We start from the raw sequence: 17,503 nt of genomic DNA on the forward strand, positions 1-17,503 counted from the left end.
TACTAAGGGAGTGCTGCACTGTCAGAGGGTCAGTACTGAGGGAGTGCCGCACTGTCAGAGGGTCATTACTGAGGGAGTGCTGCACTGTCAGAGGGTCAGTACTGAGGGAGTGCCGCACTGTCAGAGGGTCAGTACTGAGGGAGTGCCGCACTGTCAGAGTGTCTGTACTGAGGGAGTGCTGCACTGTCAGAGGGTCAGTACTGAGGGAGTGCTGCACTGTCAGAGAGTCAGTACTGAGGGAGTGCTGCACTGTCAGAGGGTCAGTGCTGAGGGAGTGCCGCACTGTCAGTGGGTCATTACTGAGGGAGTGCCGCACTGTCAGTGGGTCATTACTGAGGGAGTGCTGCACTGTCAGAGGGTCAGTACGGAGGGAGTGCCGCAGTGTCAGAGGGTCATTACTGAGGGAGTGCCGCACTGTCAGAGGGTCAGTACTGAGGGAGTGCTGCACTGTCAGAGGGTCAGTGCTGAGGGAGTGCTGCACTGTCAGAGGGTCAGTGCTGAGGGAGTGCCGCACTGTCAGTGGGTCATTACTGAGGGAGTGCTGCACTGTCAGTGGGTCATTACTGAGGGAGTGCTGCACTGTCAGAGGTTCAGTACTGAGGGAGTGCCGCACTGTCAGAGGGTCAGTACTGAGGGAGTGCTGCACTGTCAGAGGGTCAGTGCGGAGGGAGTGCCGCACTGTCAGAGGGTCATTACTGAGGGAGTGCTGCACTGTCAGAGGGTCAGTACTGAGGGAGTGCTGCACTGTCAGAGGATCAGTACTGAGGGAGTGCTGCACTGTCAGAGGGTCAGTACTGAGGGAGTGCTGCACTGTCAGAGGGTCAGTACTGAGGGAGTGCCGCACTGTCAGAGGATCAGTACTGAGGGAGTGCTGCACTGTCAGAGGGTCAGTACTGAGGGAGTGCTGCACTGTCAGAGGGTCTTTGCTGAGGGAGTGCTGCACTGTCAGAGGGTCAGTGCTGAGGGAGCGCTGCACTGTCAGAGGGTCAGTGTGAGGGAGCGCTGCACTGTCAGAGGGTCAGTACTGAGGGAATGCTGCACTGTCAGAGGGTCAGTACTGAGGGAGTGCTGCACTGTCAGAGGGTCAGTACTGAGGGAGTGCCGCACTGTCAGAGGGTCAGTACTGAGGGAGTGCTGCACTGTCAGAGGGTCAGTACTGAGGGAGTGCTGCACTGTCAGAGGGTCAGTACTGAGGGAGTGCCGAACTGCCAGAGGGTCAGTACTGAGGGAGTGCCGCACTGTCAGAGGGTCAGTACTGAGGGAGTGCTGCACTGTCAGAGGGTCAGTACTGAGGGAGTGCTGCACTGTCAGAGGGTCAGTACTGAGGGAGTGCTGCACTGTCAGAGAGTCAGTACTGAGGGAGTGCTGCACTGTCAGAGGGTCAGTACTGAGGGAGTGCCGCACTGTCAGAGGGTCAGTACTGAGGGAGTGCCGCACTGTCAGAGGGTCAGTACTGAGGGAGTGCCGCACTGTCAGAGGGTCTGTACTGAGGGAGTGCTGCACTGTCAGAGGGTCAGTACTGAGGGAGCGCCGCACTGTCAGAGGATCAGTACTAAGGGAGTGCTGCACTGTCAGAGGGTCAGTACTGAGGGAGTGCCGCACTGTCAGAGGGTCAGTACTGAGGGAGTGCTGCACTGTCAGAGGGTCAGTACTGAGGGAGTGCTGCACTGTCAGAGGGTCAGTACTGAGGGAGTGCCGCACTGTCAGAGGATCAGTACTGAGGGAGTGCTGCACTGTCAGAGGGTCAGTACTGAGGGAGTGCTGCACTGTCAGAGGGTCTTTGCTGAGGGAGTGCTGCACTGTCAGAGGGTCAGTGCTGAGGGAGTGCTGCACTGTCAGAGGGTCAGTGTGAGGGAGCGCTGCACTGTCAGAGGGTCAGTACTGAGGGAATGCTGCACTGTCAGAGGGTCAGTACTAAGGGAGTGCTGCACTGTCAGAGGGTCAGTACTGAGGGAGTGCCGCACTGTCAGAGGGTCAGTACTGAGGGAGTGCTGCACTGTCAGAGGGTCAGTACTGAGGGAGTGCTGCACTGTCAGAGGGTCAGTACTGAGGGAGTGCCGCACTGCCAGAGGGTCAGTACTGAGGGAGTGCCGCACTGTCAGAGGGTCAGTATTGAGGGAGTGCTGCACTGTCAGAGGGTCAGTACTGAGGGAGTGCTGCACTGTCAGAGGGTCAGTACTGAGGGAGTGCTGCACTGTCAGAGAGTCAGTACTGAGGGAGTGCTGCACTGTCAGAGGGTCAGTACTGAGGGAGTGCCGCACTGTCAGAGGGTCAGTACTGAGGGAGTGCCGCACTGTCAGAGGGTCAGTACTGAGGGAGTGCTGCACTGTCAGAGGGTCAGTACTGAGGGAGCGCCGCACTGTCAGAGGGTCAGTACTAAGGGAGTGCTGCACTGTCAGAGGGTCAGTACTGAGGGAGTGCTGCACTGTCAGAGGGTCAGTACTGAGGGAGTGCTGCACTGTCAGAGGGTCAGTACTGAGGGAGTGCTGCACTGTCAGAGAGTCAGTACTGAGGGAGTGCTGCACTGTCAGAGGGTCAGTACTGAGGGAGTGCCGCACTGTCAGAGGGTCAGTACTGAGGGAGTGCCGCACTGTCAGAGGGTCAGTACTGAGGGAGTGCTGCACTGTCAGAGGGTCAGTACTGAGGGAGTGCTGCACTGTCAGAGGGTCAGTACTGAGGGAGCGCCGCACTGTCAGAGGGTCAGTACTAAGGGAGTGCTGCACTGTCAGAGGGTCAGTACTGAGGGAGTGCTGCACTGTCAGAGGGTCATTACTGAGGGAGTGCTGCACTGTCAGAGGGTCAGTACTGAGGGAGTGCCGCACTGTCAGAGGGTCAGTACTGAGGGAGTGCCGCACTGTCAGAGGGTCTGTACTGAGGGAGTGCTGCACTGTCAGAGGGTCAGTACTGAGGGAGTGCTGCACTGTCAGAGAGTCAGTACTGAGGGAGTGCCGCACTGTCAGAGGGTCAGTACTGAGGGAGTGCTGCACTGTCAGAGGGTCAGTGCTGAGGGAGTGCTGCACTGTCAGAGGGTCAGTGCTGAGGGAGTGCCGCACTGTCAGTGGGTCATTACTGAGGGAGTGCTGCACTGTCAGTGGGTCATTACTGAGGGAGTGCTGCACTGTCAGAGGTTCAGTACTGAGGGAGTGCCGCACTGTCAGAGGGTCAGTACTGAGGGAGTGCTGCACTGTCAGAGGGTCAGTGCGGAGGGAGTGCCGCACTGTCAGAGGGTCATTACTGAGGGAGTGCTGCACTGTCAGAGGGTCAGTACTGAGGGAGTGCTGCACTGTCAGAGGTTCAGTACTGAGGGAGTGCCGCACTGTCAGAGGGTCAGTACTGAGGGAGTGCTGCACTGTCAGAGGGTCAGTACGGAGGGAGTGCCGCACTGTCAGAGGGTCATTACTGAGGGAGTGCTGCACTGTCAGAGGGTCAGCACTGAGGGAGCGCCGCACTGTCAGTGGGTCATTGCTGAGGGAGTGCTGCACTGTCTGAGGGTCAGTACTGAGGGAGTGCCGCACTGTCAGAGGGTCATTACTGAGGGAGTGCTGCACTGTCAGAGGGTCAGTACTGAGGGAGCGCCGCACTGTCAGAGGGTCTGTGCTGAGCGAGTGCTGCACTGGCAGAGGGTCAGTACTGAGGGGGTGCCGCACTGTCAGAGGGTCAGTACTGAGGGAGTGCCGCACTGTCAGAGGGTCAGTACTGAGGGGGTGCCGCACTGTCAGAGGGTCATTACTGAGGGAGTGCCACACTGTCAGAGGGTCAGGACTGAGGGAGTGCCGCACTGTCAGAGGGTCAGTACTGAGGGAGTGCTGCACTGTCAGAGGGTCAGTACTGAGGGAGTGCTGCACTGTCAGAGGGTCAGTACTGAGGGAGTGCCGCACTGTCAGAGGGTCAGTACTGAGGGAGTGCCGCACTGTCAGAGGGTCAGTACTGAGGGACTGCTGCACTGTTAGAGGGTCAGTACTGAGGGAGTGCTGCACTGTCAGAGGGTCAGTACTGAGGGAGCGCTGCACTGTCAGAGGGTCTGTGCTGAGGGAGCGCTGCACTGTCAGAGGGTCATTACTGAGGGAGTGCTGCACTGTCAGAGGGTCAGTGCTGAGGGAGTGTCGCACTGTCAGAGGGTCAGTACTGAGGGAGTGTCGCACTGTCAGAGAGTCAGTACTGAGGGAGCTCCGCACTGTCAGAAGGTCAGTACTGAGGGAGTACCGCACTGTCAGAGAGTCAGTACTGAGGGAGTGCCGCACTGTCAGAGGGTCAGTACTGAGGGAGTGCTGCACTGTCAGAGGGTCAGTACTGAGGGAGTGCCGCACTGTCAGAGGATCAGTACTGAGGGAGTGCTGCACTGTCAGAGGGTCAGTACTGAGGGAGTGCTGCACTGTCAGAGGGTCAGTACTGAGGGAGTGCCGCACTGTCAGAGGATCAGTACTGAGGGAGTGCTGCACTGTCAGAGGGTCAGTACTGAGGGAGTGCTGCACTGTCAGAGGGTCTTTGCTGAGGGAGTGCTGCACTGTCAGAGGGTCAGTGCTGAGGGAGCGCTGCACTGTCAGAGGGTCAGTGTGAGGGAGCGCTGCACTGTCAGAGGGTCAGTACTGAGGGAATGCTGCACTGTCAGAGGGTCAGTACTGAGGGAGTGCTGCACTGTCAGAGGGTCAGTACTGAGGGAGTGCCGCACTGTCAGAGGGTCAGTACTGAGGGAGTGCTGCACTGTCAGAGGGTCAGTACTGAGGGAGTGCTGCACTGTCAGAGGGTCAGTACTGAGGGAGTGCCGCACTGCCAGAGGGTCAGTACTGAGGGAGTGCCGCACTGTCAGAGGGTCAGTACTGAGGGAGTGCTGCACTGTCAGAGGGTCAGTACTGAGGGAGTGCTGCACTGTCAGAGGGACAGTACTGAGGGAGTGCTGCACTGTCAGAGAGTCAGTACTGAGGGAGTGCTGCACTGTCAGAGGGTCAGTACTGAGGGAGTGCCGCACTGTCAGAGGGTCAGTACTGAGGGAGTGCCGCACTGTCAGAGGGTCAGTACTGAGGGAGTGCCGCACTGTCAGAGGGTCTGTACTGAGGGAGTGCTGCACTGTCAGAGGGTCAGTACTGAGGGAGCGCCGCACTGTCAGAGGATCAGTACTAAGGGAGTGCTGCACTGTCAGAGGGTCAGTACTGAGGGAGTGCCGCACTGTCAGAGGGTCAGTACTGAGGGAGTGCTGCACTGTCAGAGAGTCAGTACTGAGGGAGTGCTGCACTGTCAGAGGGTCAGTACTGAGGGAGTGCCGCACTGTCAGAGGGTCAGTACTGAGGAAGTGCTGCACTGTCAGAGGGTCAGTACGGAGGGAGTGCCGCAGTGTCAGAGGGTCATTACTGAGGGAGTGCCGCACTGTCAGAGGGTCAGTACTGAGGGAGTGCTGCACTATCAGAGGGTCAGTGCTGAGGGAGTGCTGCACTGTCAGAGGGTCAGTGCTGAGGGAGTGCCGCACTGTCAGTGGGTCATTACTGAGGGAGTGCTGCACTGTCAGAGGGTCAGTACTGAGGGAGTGCCGCACTGTCAGAGGGTCAGTACTGAGGGAGTGCTGCACTGTCAGAGAGTCAGTACTGAGGGAGTGCTGCACTGTCAGAGGGTCAGTGCTGAGGGAGTGCCGCACTGTCAGTGGGTCATTACTGAGGGAGTGCCGCACTGTCAGTGGGTCATTACTGAGGGAGTGCTGCACTGTCAGAGGGTCAGTACGGAGGGAGTGCCGCAGTGTCAGAGGGTCATTACTGAGGGAGTGCCGCACTGTCAGAGGGTCAGTACTGAGGGAGTGCTGCACTGTCAGAGGGTCAGTGCTGAGGGAGTGCTGCACTGTCAGAGGGTCAGTGCTGAGGGAGTGCCGCACTGTCAGTGGGTCATTACTGAGGGAGTGCTGCACTGTCAGTGGGTCATTACTGAGGGAGTGCTGCACTGTCAGAGGTTCAGTACTGAGGGAGTGCCGCACTGTCAGAGGGTCAGTACTGAGGGAGTGCTGCACTGTCAGAGGGTCAGTGCGGAGGGAGTGCCGCACTGTCAGAGGGTCATTACTGAGGGAGTGCTGCACTGTCAGAGGGTCAGTACTGAGGGAGTGCTGCACTGTCAGAGGTTCAGTACTGAGGGAGTGCCGCACTGTCAGAGGGTCAGTACTGAGGGAGTGCTGCACTGTCAGAGGGTCAGTACGGAGGGAGTGCCGCACTGTCAGAGGGTCATTACTGAGGGAGTGCTGCACTGTCAGAGGGTCAGCACTGAGGGAGCGCCGCACTGTCAGTGGGTCATTGCTGAGGGAGTGCTGCACTGTCTGAGGGTCAGTACTGAGGGAGTGCCGCACTGTCAGAGGGTCATTACTGAGGGAGTGCTGCATTGTCAGAGGGTCAGTACTGAGGGAGCGCCGCACTGTCAGAGGGTCTGTGCTGAGCGAGTGCTGCACTGGCAGAGGGTCAGTACTGAGGGGGTGCCGCACTGTCAGAGGGTCAGTACTGAGGGAGTGCCGCACTTTCAGAGGGTCAGTACTGAGGGGGTGCCGCACTGTCAGAGGGTCATTACTGAGGGAGTGCCACACTGTCAGAGGGTCAGTACTGAGGGAGTGCCGCACTGTCAGAGGGTCAGTACTGAGGGAGTGCTGCACTGTCAGAGGGTCAGTACTGAGGGAGTGCTGCACTGTCAGAGGGTCAGTACTGAGGGAGTGCCGCACTGTCAGAGGGTCAGTACTGAGGGAGTGCCGCACTGTCAGAGGGTCAGTACTGAGGGACTGCTGCACTGTTAGAGGGTCAGTACTGAGGGAGTGCTGCACTGTCAGAGGGTCAGTACTGAGGGAGCGCTGCACTATCGGAGGGTCGTTACTGAGGGAGTGCTGCATTGTCAGAGGGTCTGTGCTGAGGGAGCGCTGCACTGTCAGAGGGTCATTACTGAGGGAGTGCTGCACTGTCAGAGGGTCAGTACTGAGGGAGTGTCGCACTGTCAGAGGGTCAGTACTGAGGGAGTGTCGCACTGTCAGAGAGTCAGTACTGAGGGAGCTCCGCACTGTCAGAAGGTCAGTACTGAGGGAGTACCGCACTGTCAGAGAGTCAGTACTGAGGGAGTGCCGCACTGTCAGAGGGTCAGTACTGAGGGAGTGCTGCACTGTCAGAGGGTCAGTACTGAGGGAGTGCCGCACTGTCAGAGGATCAGTACTGAGGGAGTGCTGCACTGTCAGAGGGTCAGTACTGAGGGAGTGCTGCACTGTCAGAGGGTCAGTACTGAGGGAGTGCCGCACTGTCAGAGGATCAGTACTGAGGGAGTGCTGCACTGTCAGAGGGTCAGTACTGAGGGAGTGCTGCACTGTCAGAGGGTCTTTGCTGAGGGAGTGCTGCACTGTCAGAGGGTCAGTGCTGAGGGAGCGCTGCACTGTCAGAGGGTCAGTGTGAGGGAGCGCTGCACTGTCAGAGGGTCAGTACTGAGGGAATGCTGCACTGTCAGAGGGTCAGTACTGAGGGAGTGCCGCACTGTCAGAGGGTCAGCACTGAGGGAGTGCTGCACTGTCAGAGGGTCAGTACTGAGGGAGTGCTGCACTGTCAGAGGGTCAGTACTGAGGGAGTGCTGCACTGTCAGAGAGTCAGTACTGAGGGAGTGCTGCACTGTCAGAGGGTCAGTACTGAGGGAGTGCCGCACTGTCAGAGGGTCAGTACTGAGGGAGTGCCGCACTGTCAGAGGGTCAGTACTGAGGGAGTGCTGCACTGTCAGAGGGTCAGTACTGAGGGAGCGCCGCACTGTCAGAGGGTCAGTACTAAGGGAGTGCTGCACTGTCAGAGGGTCAGTACTGAGGGAGTGCTGCACTGTCAGAGGGTCAGTACTGAGGGAGTGCTGCACTGTCAGAGGGTCAGTACTGAGGGAGTGCTGCACTGTCAGAGGGTCAGTACTGAGGGAGCGCCGCACTGTCAGAGGGTCAGTACTAAGGGAGTGCTGCACTGTCAGAGGGTCAGTACTGAGGGAGTGCTGCACTGTCAGAGGGTCATTACTGAGGGAGTGCTGCACTGTCAGAGGGTCAGTACTGAGGGAGTGCCGCACTGTCAGAGGGTCAGTACTGAGGGAGTGCCGCACTGTCAGAGGGTCTGTACTGAGGGAGTGCTGCACTGTCAGAGGGTCAGTACTGAGGGAGCGCCCCACTGTCAGAGGATCAGTACTAAGGGAGTGCTGCACTGTCAGAGGGTCAGTACTGAGGGAGTGCCGCACTGTCAGAGGGTCAGTACTGAGGGAGTGTTGCACTGTCAGAGGGTCAGTACTGAGGGAGTGCTGCACTGTCAGAGGGTCGGCACTGAGGGAGTGCTGCACTGTCAGAGGGTCGGCACTGAGGGAGCGCTGCACTGTCAGAGGGTCAGTACTGAGGGAGTGCTGCACTGTCAGAGGGTCGGCACTGAGGGAGTGCCGCACTGTCAGAACGTCAGTAATGAGGGAGTGCCGCACTGCCTGAAGTGACATCTTTCAGATGAAATGTGGAAGTGAGGCACGATCTGCCCAAATTCATTCCAGCGAATCACTGACTGAACACTCTTTATGTGTGTTCGATCAGCGATGGGCAGCATTTTAGTGCTGGGATGCAGTCAGAGAATGCGCAATGCGTTATTTTTCAAATAACGTTTTACAGCAGCAGCAACGAACCCTGGTGATCGCTCCGGAAATAATGACTGACGGCTTGGGAAGGCTGGAAAGCGAATAAGATACAGATTAGAGAAAAGGGAGTGTTCTGTGAGAGCTTGTAATCATCAGAGTGGGGGTTGGGGGGTGGCGGGGTGGGGCGGGAGGGGGTGGGGTGGTAACCGGGAGTGGGGAAGGAGGGGGCGGGGAAGTACGGGGTCGGGGGTGGTATGAGACAGGTTGGAACAGGCACAGGTATTGCGATGTGATTAACAACATTTCCTGAATGAGTGCTGTCGTGTTGGGTGCTCTGCTACACAGACAAACTAACACGGTTGCGGAAGGTACAACTCAGTTTTATTACTAACAGTATTAACATTTGTAAACTTGTTACTGTGGTTCGTTCTTTACCCTTTAACCTGTGGACCCAGCCCTGACACTATCTTGGAGACGCACTCAGCACATGGTGAATGTCTGAGTGGCTTGCTGTGAGCTCTTGTGGCCTGAGCTGTGTCCTGCTGGAATGAATTGGAAGTGTTGTGTTCCCCGTTTTATTGTGTGTATGCTCTTGCGTGTGATTGGCTGTGATGTTGCGTGAGTGTTGATTGGTCCATTGATCTGTCCATCAGTGTGTATGTGTGTTTGCACCATGATGTTTATCTGAATATCATGACATCCCCCCTTTTTACAATAATATGTGCCTATGTGGTAATAAATATTGGTGTGTACGGAGTGCAGCTGAATGTGTGTGTGCAATATCTACAACATGTACATGAGGCTAAACTATATACATAGGAAGGTGTCAGGTGCAACATAGCAACGAGGTTGTACCATCAACAAAACAAGTGTGAGCATCAGGCATCAAAACAAACTCCTGTAACGACAGAAGAGAAATTTATTAACATTGTGGCATAAAACCTTTAGTAAGTCCAATGTTCAAACGGGCTGATAAGTCCAGCCTAGTGGGTGGGCGACGAACTCAGGTTGACCGTCTCAAGGGTGGGTCAGGAACCATCGGCTGAGGAATGGGCCTGGCCACAGGCGACAGAGGAATGGGCATGGTGGCAGGAAGCTCCACAAATTCGACATCAGGAACAACAGGAGGGCGTGGCACCGGCGTATGATCACGTAGCGAGCGCGGAAGCAGGCGAAGAGCCCGGCAATTGCGCCGGCAAATGGAGCCATCAGGCATGCGAACCAGGAACGAGCGGGGAGCCACGCGTCGGAGAACTTCGGCAGTTGGCGACCATCCACCCTCCGTCAGGTGGATGCGGACGTTGTCTCCAGGCGCCAAGGCAGGAAGATCAGTTGGAAGTTGTACCTCCGGAGCTTAAGTAGGATGCGCTGGAGGCGAGGGGTCATCTCGTTCAGGTCTTTATGTATGATGCTGACCAGGGGACGATGGTCGGTTTCCACGGTAAACTGGGGGAGATCATACACGTAATCGTGGAACTTATCTATTCCGGTCAACAAGCCTAGGCACTCCTTCTCGATCTGCGCATAGTGCTGTTCTGTGGGGGTCATGGCCCACGAGGCATAGGCGACCTGGGCCCATGATGCAGTGTCGTCCCGTTGCAGGAGTACCGCCCCAATGCCGGACTGGCTGGCATCAGTCGAGATCTTCGTATCCCGAGAGGTGTTGAAGAACGCCAATACCGGGGCTGTGGTGAGCTTAATTTTGAACTCCTCCCATTCCTTCTGGTGTGTGGGCAGCCACTGGAACTCCGTGGACTTCTTGACGAGGTGGCGAAGAGCCGTTGTGTGGGAGGCAAGGTTGGGAATGAACTTCCCCAGGAAGTTGACCATGCCTAGGAAGCGTAGCACTGCTTTCTTGTCTGCCGGCTGCGGCATGGCTGTGATGGCGCTCACCTTGTCTGCATCCGGACGCACTCCTGACCGGGATATGTGGTCCTCCAGAAACTTTAGCTCAGTTTGGCCAAAAGAACACTTGGCTCAGTTGAGGCGCAGGCCGTGATCTCGTATCCGAGCAAAGACACGCTGGAGACGACTGATGTGCTCCTGTGGTGTGGTGGACCAGATGATGGCGTCGTCAACATAGACGCGCACCCCTTCGATGCCCTCCATCATCTGTTCCATGATCCTGTGAAAGACCTCGGATGCCGAGATGATGCCAAACGGCATTCTGTTATAGCAGAACCTGCCGAAAGGAGCGTTGAAGGTGCACAGCTTCCTGCTGGACTGATCCAGTTGAATCTGCCAAAATCCCTTCGAGGCATCAAGCTTGGTGAAAATTTTAGCCCGGGCCATTTCGCTCGTGATCTCCTCCCATTTGGGTTTGGGGTAGTGTTCCCTCATGATGTTGTTGTTCAGGTCTTTCGGGTCGATGCAGATCTGGAGTTTGCCAGAGGGCTTTTTAACGCACACCATGGAGCTGACCCATGGCGTGGGCTCCGTGACCCGGGATAGCACCCCTTGGTCCTGGAGATCCTGCAGCTGCTGCTTGAGGCGGTCTTTGAGTGGTGCTGGGACTCTACGAGGTGCGTGAATGACCGGAGTGGCATCCGGTTTGAGCCTTATTCTGTAAGTGTAGGGCAGCGTGCCCATGCCCTCGAATGCCTCCTGGTTGTGGGCGAGGAGCGAGTGGAGCTGTGCCCTACATTCAACATCCAGGAAGTCTGATGTGCCTTCTGGAGACAGAGCGTGTACCCGCTGAACGAGGTGGAGAACCTTGCACGCCTGTGCGCCCAGCAGGGAGTCCTTTGATGAACCAACAATCTCGAAGGACAGTGTGGCCTTATACGCATTGTGCGTCACCTGGAGCGAGCAGGATCCCATGGCCGAGATAACGTTTCCGTTATAGTCAACCATCTTACAATGGGATGGCCGAATTGGTGGTCTGACCTTCAAGGTGTAGAAGGCTGACCATGCTATCAGGCTGGCGGAGGCACCAGTGTCCAAACGGAATGTGATTGGTGATCGGTTGAACGTTAGGGTGGCACACCATTCATCACCCGGATTGACGCTGTGCACTGGCATCGGCTGGTGGGTCCTGCTTGGAGACATCCGGTTCCTGTCAATGACCACAACATGGAAGGCTTCCCGGTCGTCTGTATCGCCAGTCTGTATATCGTCCGGGTATGACTCGGTGTACGGAGGCTGAATGGTCCGCACGTCCCTGCGAGGCTGGCGGAATTGGGGAGCGTTGGCAGGTTGAGCTGCTCGACAGCAGGCAGCGTAGTGGCCCATCTTGCCACAGCGGAGGCATTGTCGGTTCTTTGCTGGACATTGCCGCTTTAAATGTGCGGATCCACAGTTGCCGCACGTCGTGATGTCATGGCGTTTGTTGCGCCATCGCTCATGTGCAGTTCGGTCCTGCGTAGAGCGCGCCTGCGCGTCGCGCCCCTCTGCGTCGACGTCACTTTTGGCGCGTATAAGCGCGGGAGGCCGCGGAAAGCGCGCGGAATGGCCGCCCTCGTCCGGGCTGCGGGCCGGGAGGAACTCGATGGACTGGACCCGCTCGGCCTCATAGGACCCCTGCCCTGCCAATTCGGCCGCGTAAGATCCCTGCCGTGCTGATTCGGGCGCTTGGAATTGGGAGTAGCGGCTGGTCGCGTTTTCATGGAGGACGCAGGCTTCGATGGTGGTGGCTAGGGTGAGACTTTTTATCTTGAGGAGCTGCTGGCGTAGGGTGCCTGAGGTGACCCCAGAAACTATCTGGTCCCAAATCATAGAATTGGCGGTGGCCTCGTAACCGCAGGACTGTGCGAGGATACGGAGGTGTGTTAGGAAAGATTGAAAAGGCTCATCCTTACCCTGCAGGCGCTGCTGGAAGAGGTACCTCTCGAAACTCTCGTTCACCTCGACGCTGAAGTGTTGGTCGAGTTTGAGAAGGACCGTCTTGTACTTCGTCTTGTCCTCACCTTCCGCGAACACCAGGAGTTGTAGATGTGGATGGCGTGTTGCCCTGCCGTGGAGAGGAGGAGGACGATTTTCCTGGTGTCCGAAGCATTCTCCCTTTCTGTGGCTTCTAGGAAGAGCTGGAAGTGCTGTTTGAACAACTTCCAGTTAACGCCGAGGTTTCCAGCGATTTGGAGCGACTGCAGCGGGCTGATGGTGTCCATGGCGCAGGATGGCGGATTCTTGAGGATGCGTAGGTAGGTCTCAGTTACCGGGTTCCAATCCTGGTACTATGTCGTGTTGGGTGCTCTGCTACACAGACAAACCAACACGGTTGCGGAAGGTACAACTCCGTTTTATTACTAACAGTATTAACATTTGTAAACTGGTTACTGTGGTTCGTTCATCCCCCTTTAACCTGTGGACCCAGCCCTGACACTATCTTGGAGAGGCACTCAGCACATGGTGAATGTCTGAGTGGCTTGCTGTGAGCTCTTGTGGCCTGAGCTGTGTCCTGCTGGAATGAATCGGAAGTGTCGTGTTCCCCGTTTTATAGTGCGTGTGCTCTTGCTTGTGATTGGCTGTGATGTTGCGTGTGTGTTGATTGGTCCGTTGATCTGTCCATCAGTGTGTATGTGTGTTTGCACCATGATGTTTATCTGAATATCATGACAAGTGCCAGCCCTTCGTGCAAAGCAGACTCTATTTTCCCGGCTGATCTTCAGAAGTGTGCCGTGAACATTGTGTCTCAGGTATTAATTACCACATCTCTCACATCATTCAGATTAAACCACAATAGAGGCCACAGCTCCTGCCTTCCTGTAAACTATCTCTCTGCTGGCAATGGACAAAACCGTCTCTCCGCTAGTGAAAGCCTAATTTCTGATAACCTTTACTTTGTGCAAAGCTTGTGGTGTGAGGCCGCTATGCAAAACCACCAGCACTGAAAGCTCATGTCGACAGGAAAACCGGTCCAGAGCCCGAGAGAAGGTCACAGCAGCCCCTAGAGATACAAAAAGAAATCGCATGGAAGGCGTTAAATCATTTGATTCTGTCTGTGTTTTTATTAATTTATACATTCCCGGGATGTGAATCTGGTTAATGAGACCAGCATTTCCTCCCCTTCTATAATTTCCTTTGAGAAGATGTTGAGGAGCTTCCTCCCTGAACAGCTGCAGGATACACCCAGACATACAGCTGCAGGATACACCCAGACATACAGCTGCAGGATACACCCAGACATACAGCTGCAGGATACACCCAGACATGCAGCTGCAGGATACACCCAGACATGCAGCTGCAGGATACACCCAGAAATGCAGCTGCAGGATACACCCAGACATGCAGCTGCAGGCTACACCCAGACATGCAGCTGCAGGATAAGCCCAGGCATACAGCTGCAGGATACGCCCAGGCATGCAGCTGTAGGATACGCCCAGACATGCAGCTGCAGGATACACCCAGAAATGCAGCTGCAGGATACGCCCAGACATGCAGCTGCAGGATACACCCAGACATGCAGCTGCAGGATACACCCAGGCGTGCAGCTGTAGGATACACCCAGACATGCAGCTGCAGGATACACCCAGACATGCAGCTGCAGGATAAGCCCAGACATGCAGCTGTGGGATACACCCAGACATGCAGCTGCATGATACGCCCCGACATGCAGCTGCAGGACACACCCAGACATGCAGCTGCAGGATGCACCCAGACATGCAGCTGCAGGATACACCCAGACATGCAGCTGCAGGATATGCCCAGACATGCAGCTGCAGGATACACCCAGACATGCAGCTGCAGGATACACCCAGACATGCAGCTGCAGGATAAGCCCAGGCATACAGCTGCAGGATACACCCAGACATGCAGCTGTAGGATACACCCAGACATGCAGCTGCAGGATGCACCCAGACATACAGCTGCAGGATACACCCAGACATGCAGCTGCGGGATACACACAGACATGCAGCTGCAGGATAAGCCCAGACATACAGCTGCAGGATACACCCAGACATGCAGCTGCAGTATACACCCAGACATACAGCTGCAGGATACACCCAGAAATGCAGCTGCAGGATACACCCAGGCATGCAGCTGCAGGATACACCCAGACATGCAGCTGCAGGATAAGCCCAGGCATACAGCTGCAGGATACGCCCAGACATGCAGCTGTAGTATACGCCCAGACATGCAGCTGCAGGATACACCCAGACATGCAGCTGTGGGATACACCCAGACATACAGCTGCAGGATACGCCCAGACATGCAGCAGAGGAGAAAGCTGATTGTGTCTCAGGTACTGACGCTGAGACAGATAACGGCTGTACATCTGATTACATCTCTACTCCAGCTCTGCACCCCTAGCTCACCCACACACCCACCTTCCCAAACCGCTTGTCCTCCTTCACATCCTCCTTCGCTTCTGTCCCTCCTGCCACACTCTTCTGCACAAACATGCTGCATGCGGGGCAGTGAGGCAGGAGCTGTGCCAAATCCAGTGGTTTAACCAGGGTTCTGTTCACGAGACCCTGAAACCCCTCAGCATCGGCCAACTTTCCACAGGGAGAGAGGGAGGAGATGGAGAGAGGGCAGCATCTCCTTCAGGAGAGGGAGGTGCTAAATCAGGCCAGCGGTTTGTCTGAATGAGTGTGCAAACAATGACCCCACAGGGTGAGCACTGCATCTTGCTGTTTGTTCACCTTGTAACCAAGAGCGTGAGAGTGATCCTGAGCCCCTTTCAACTTCGACCCAGCACCACCTGAGAGCGAGTAGGGGGGCAAAGGATGGAGATGGAGAAGGAGGGGAGGAGAGAGTGAAGGACTGGGATTGGGGTTGGAAGGGGAGAGGTTGCAGAGGACATTCAACTATACAAGGCCTCGCAGAATACCTGTTTCGACCCCACACCCAGCATTATTGACAGTGCCAGTGTCAGGGACAGGGTCAGTGTTAGGGACAGGGTCAGTGTTAGGGACAGGGTCAGTGTTAGGGACAGGGTCAGCATTAGGGACAGGGTCAGTGTTAGGGACAGGGTCAGCGTTAGGGACAGGGTCAGCGTTAGGGACAGGGTCAGCATTAGGGACAGGGTCAGTGTTAGGGACAGGGTCAGCGTTAGGGACAGGGTCAGCATTAGGGACAGGGTCAGTGTTAGGGACAGGGTCAGTGTTAGGGACAGGGTCAGCGTTAGGGACAGGGTCAGCATTAGGGACAGGGTCAGTGTTAGGGACAGGGTCAGCATTAGGGACAGGGTCAGTGTTAGGGACAGGGTCAGCATTAGGGACAGGGTCAGTGTTAGGGACAGGGTCAGTGTTAGGGACAAGGTCAGTGTTAGGGACAGGGTCAGTGTTAGGGACAGGGTCAGCGTTAGGGACAGGGTCAGCGTTAGGGACAGGGTCAGGGTTAGGGACAGGGTCAGCGTTAGGGACAGGGTCAGGGTTAGGGACAGGGTCAGCGTTAGGGACAGGGTCAGTGTTAGGGACAGGGTCAGCATTAGGGACAGGGTCAGCGTTAGGGACAGGGTCAGTGTTAGGGACAGGGTCAGTGTTAGGGACAGGGTCAGCGTTAGGGACAGGGTCAGGGTTAGGGACAGGGTCAGTGTTAGGGACAGGGTCAGCGTTAGGGACAGGGTCAGTGTTAGGGACAGGGTCAGCATTAGGGACAGGGTCAGCGTTAGGGACAGGGTCAGCGTTAGGGACAGGGTCAGTGTTAGGGACAGGGTCAGTGTTAGGGACAGGGTCAGCGTTAGGGACAGGGTCAGCGTTAGGGACAGGGTCAATGTTAGGGACAGGGTCAGTGTTAGGGACAGGGTCAGGGTTAGGGACAGGGTCAGCGTTAGGGACAGGGTCAGTGTTAGGGACAGGGTCAGTGTTAGGGACAGGGTCAGTGTTAGGGACAGGGTCAGCGTTAGGGACAGGGTCAGTGTTAGGGACAGGGTCAGCGTTAGGGACAGGGTCAGTGTTAGGGACAGGGTCAGTGTTAGGGACAGGGTCAGCGTTAGGGACAGGGTCAGTGTTAGGGACAGGGTCAGTGTTAGGGACAGGGTCAGGGTTAGGGACAGGGTCAGTGTTAGGGACAGGGTCAGTGTAAGGGACAGGGTCAGCATTAGGGACAGGGTCAGTGTTAGGGACAGGGTCAGTGTTAGGGACAGGGTCAGTGTTAGGGACAGGGTCAGAGTTAGGGACAGGGTCAGTGTTAGGGACAGGGTCAGTGTTAGGGACAGGGTCAGCATTAGGGACAGGGTCAGTGTTAGGGACAGGGTCAGTGTTAGGGACAGGGTCAGTGTTAGGGACAGGGTCAGTGTTAGGGACAGGGTCAGGGTTAGGGACAGGGTCAGTGTTAGGGACAGGGTCAGGGTTAGGGACAGGGTCAGGGTTAGGGACAGGGTCAGTGTTAGGGACAGGGTCAGGGTTAGGGACAGGGTCAGCGTTAGGGACAGGGTCAGGGTTAGGGACAGGGTCAGGGTTAGGGACAGGGTCAGTGTTAGGGACAGGGTCAGTGTTAGGGACAGGGTCAGGGTTAGGGACAGGGTCAGCGTTAGGGACAGGGTCAGCGTTAGGGACAGGGTCAGCGTTAGGGACAGGGTCAGTGTTAGGGACAGGGTCAGCGTTAGGGACAGGGTCAGCGTTAGGGACAGGGTCAGTGTTAGGGACAGGGTCAGTGTTAGGGACAGGGTCAGTGTTAGGGACAGGGTCAGCATTAGGGACAGGGTCAGGGTTAGGGACAGGGTCAGTGTTAGGGACAGGGTCAGTGTTAGGGACAGGGTCAGTGTTAGGGACAGGGTCAGCGTTAGGGACAGGGTCAGTGTTAGGGACAGGGTCAGTGTTAGGGACAGGGTCAGTGTTAGGGACAGGGTCAGGGTTAGGGACAGGGTCAGGGTTAGGGACAGGGTCAGCGTTAGGGACAGGGTCAGTGTTAGGGACAGGGTCAGTGTTAGGGACAGGGTCAGGGTTAGGGACAGGGTCAGCATTAGGGACAGGGTCAGTGTTAGGGACAGGGTCAGGGTTAGGGACAGGGTCAGTGTTAGGGACAGGGTCAGGGTTAGGGA

This window comes from Scyliorhinus torazame, chromosome 21 (assembly GCF_047496885.1).
Source record: "Scyliorhinus torazame isolate Kashiwa2021f chromosome 21, sScyTor2.1, whole genome shotgun sequence".
NCBI lineage: Eukaryota > Metazoa > Chordata > Chondrichthyes > Carcharhiniformes > Scyliorhinidae > Scyliorhinus > Scyliorhinus torazame.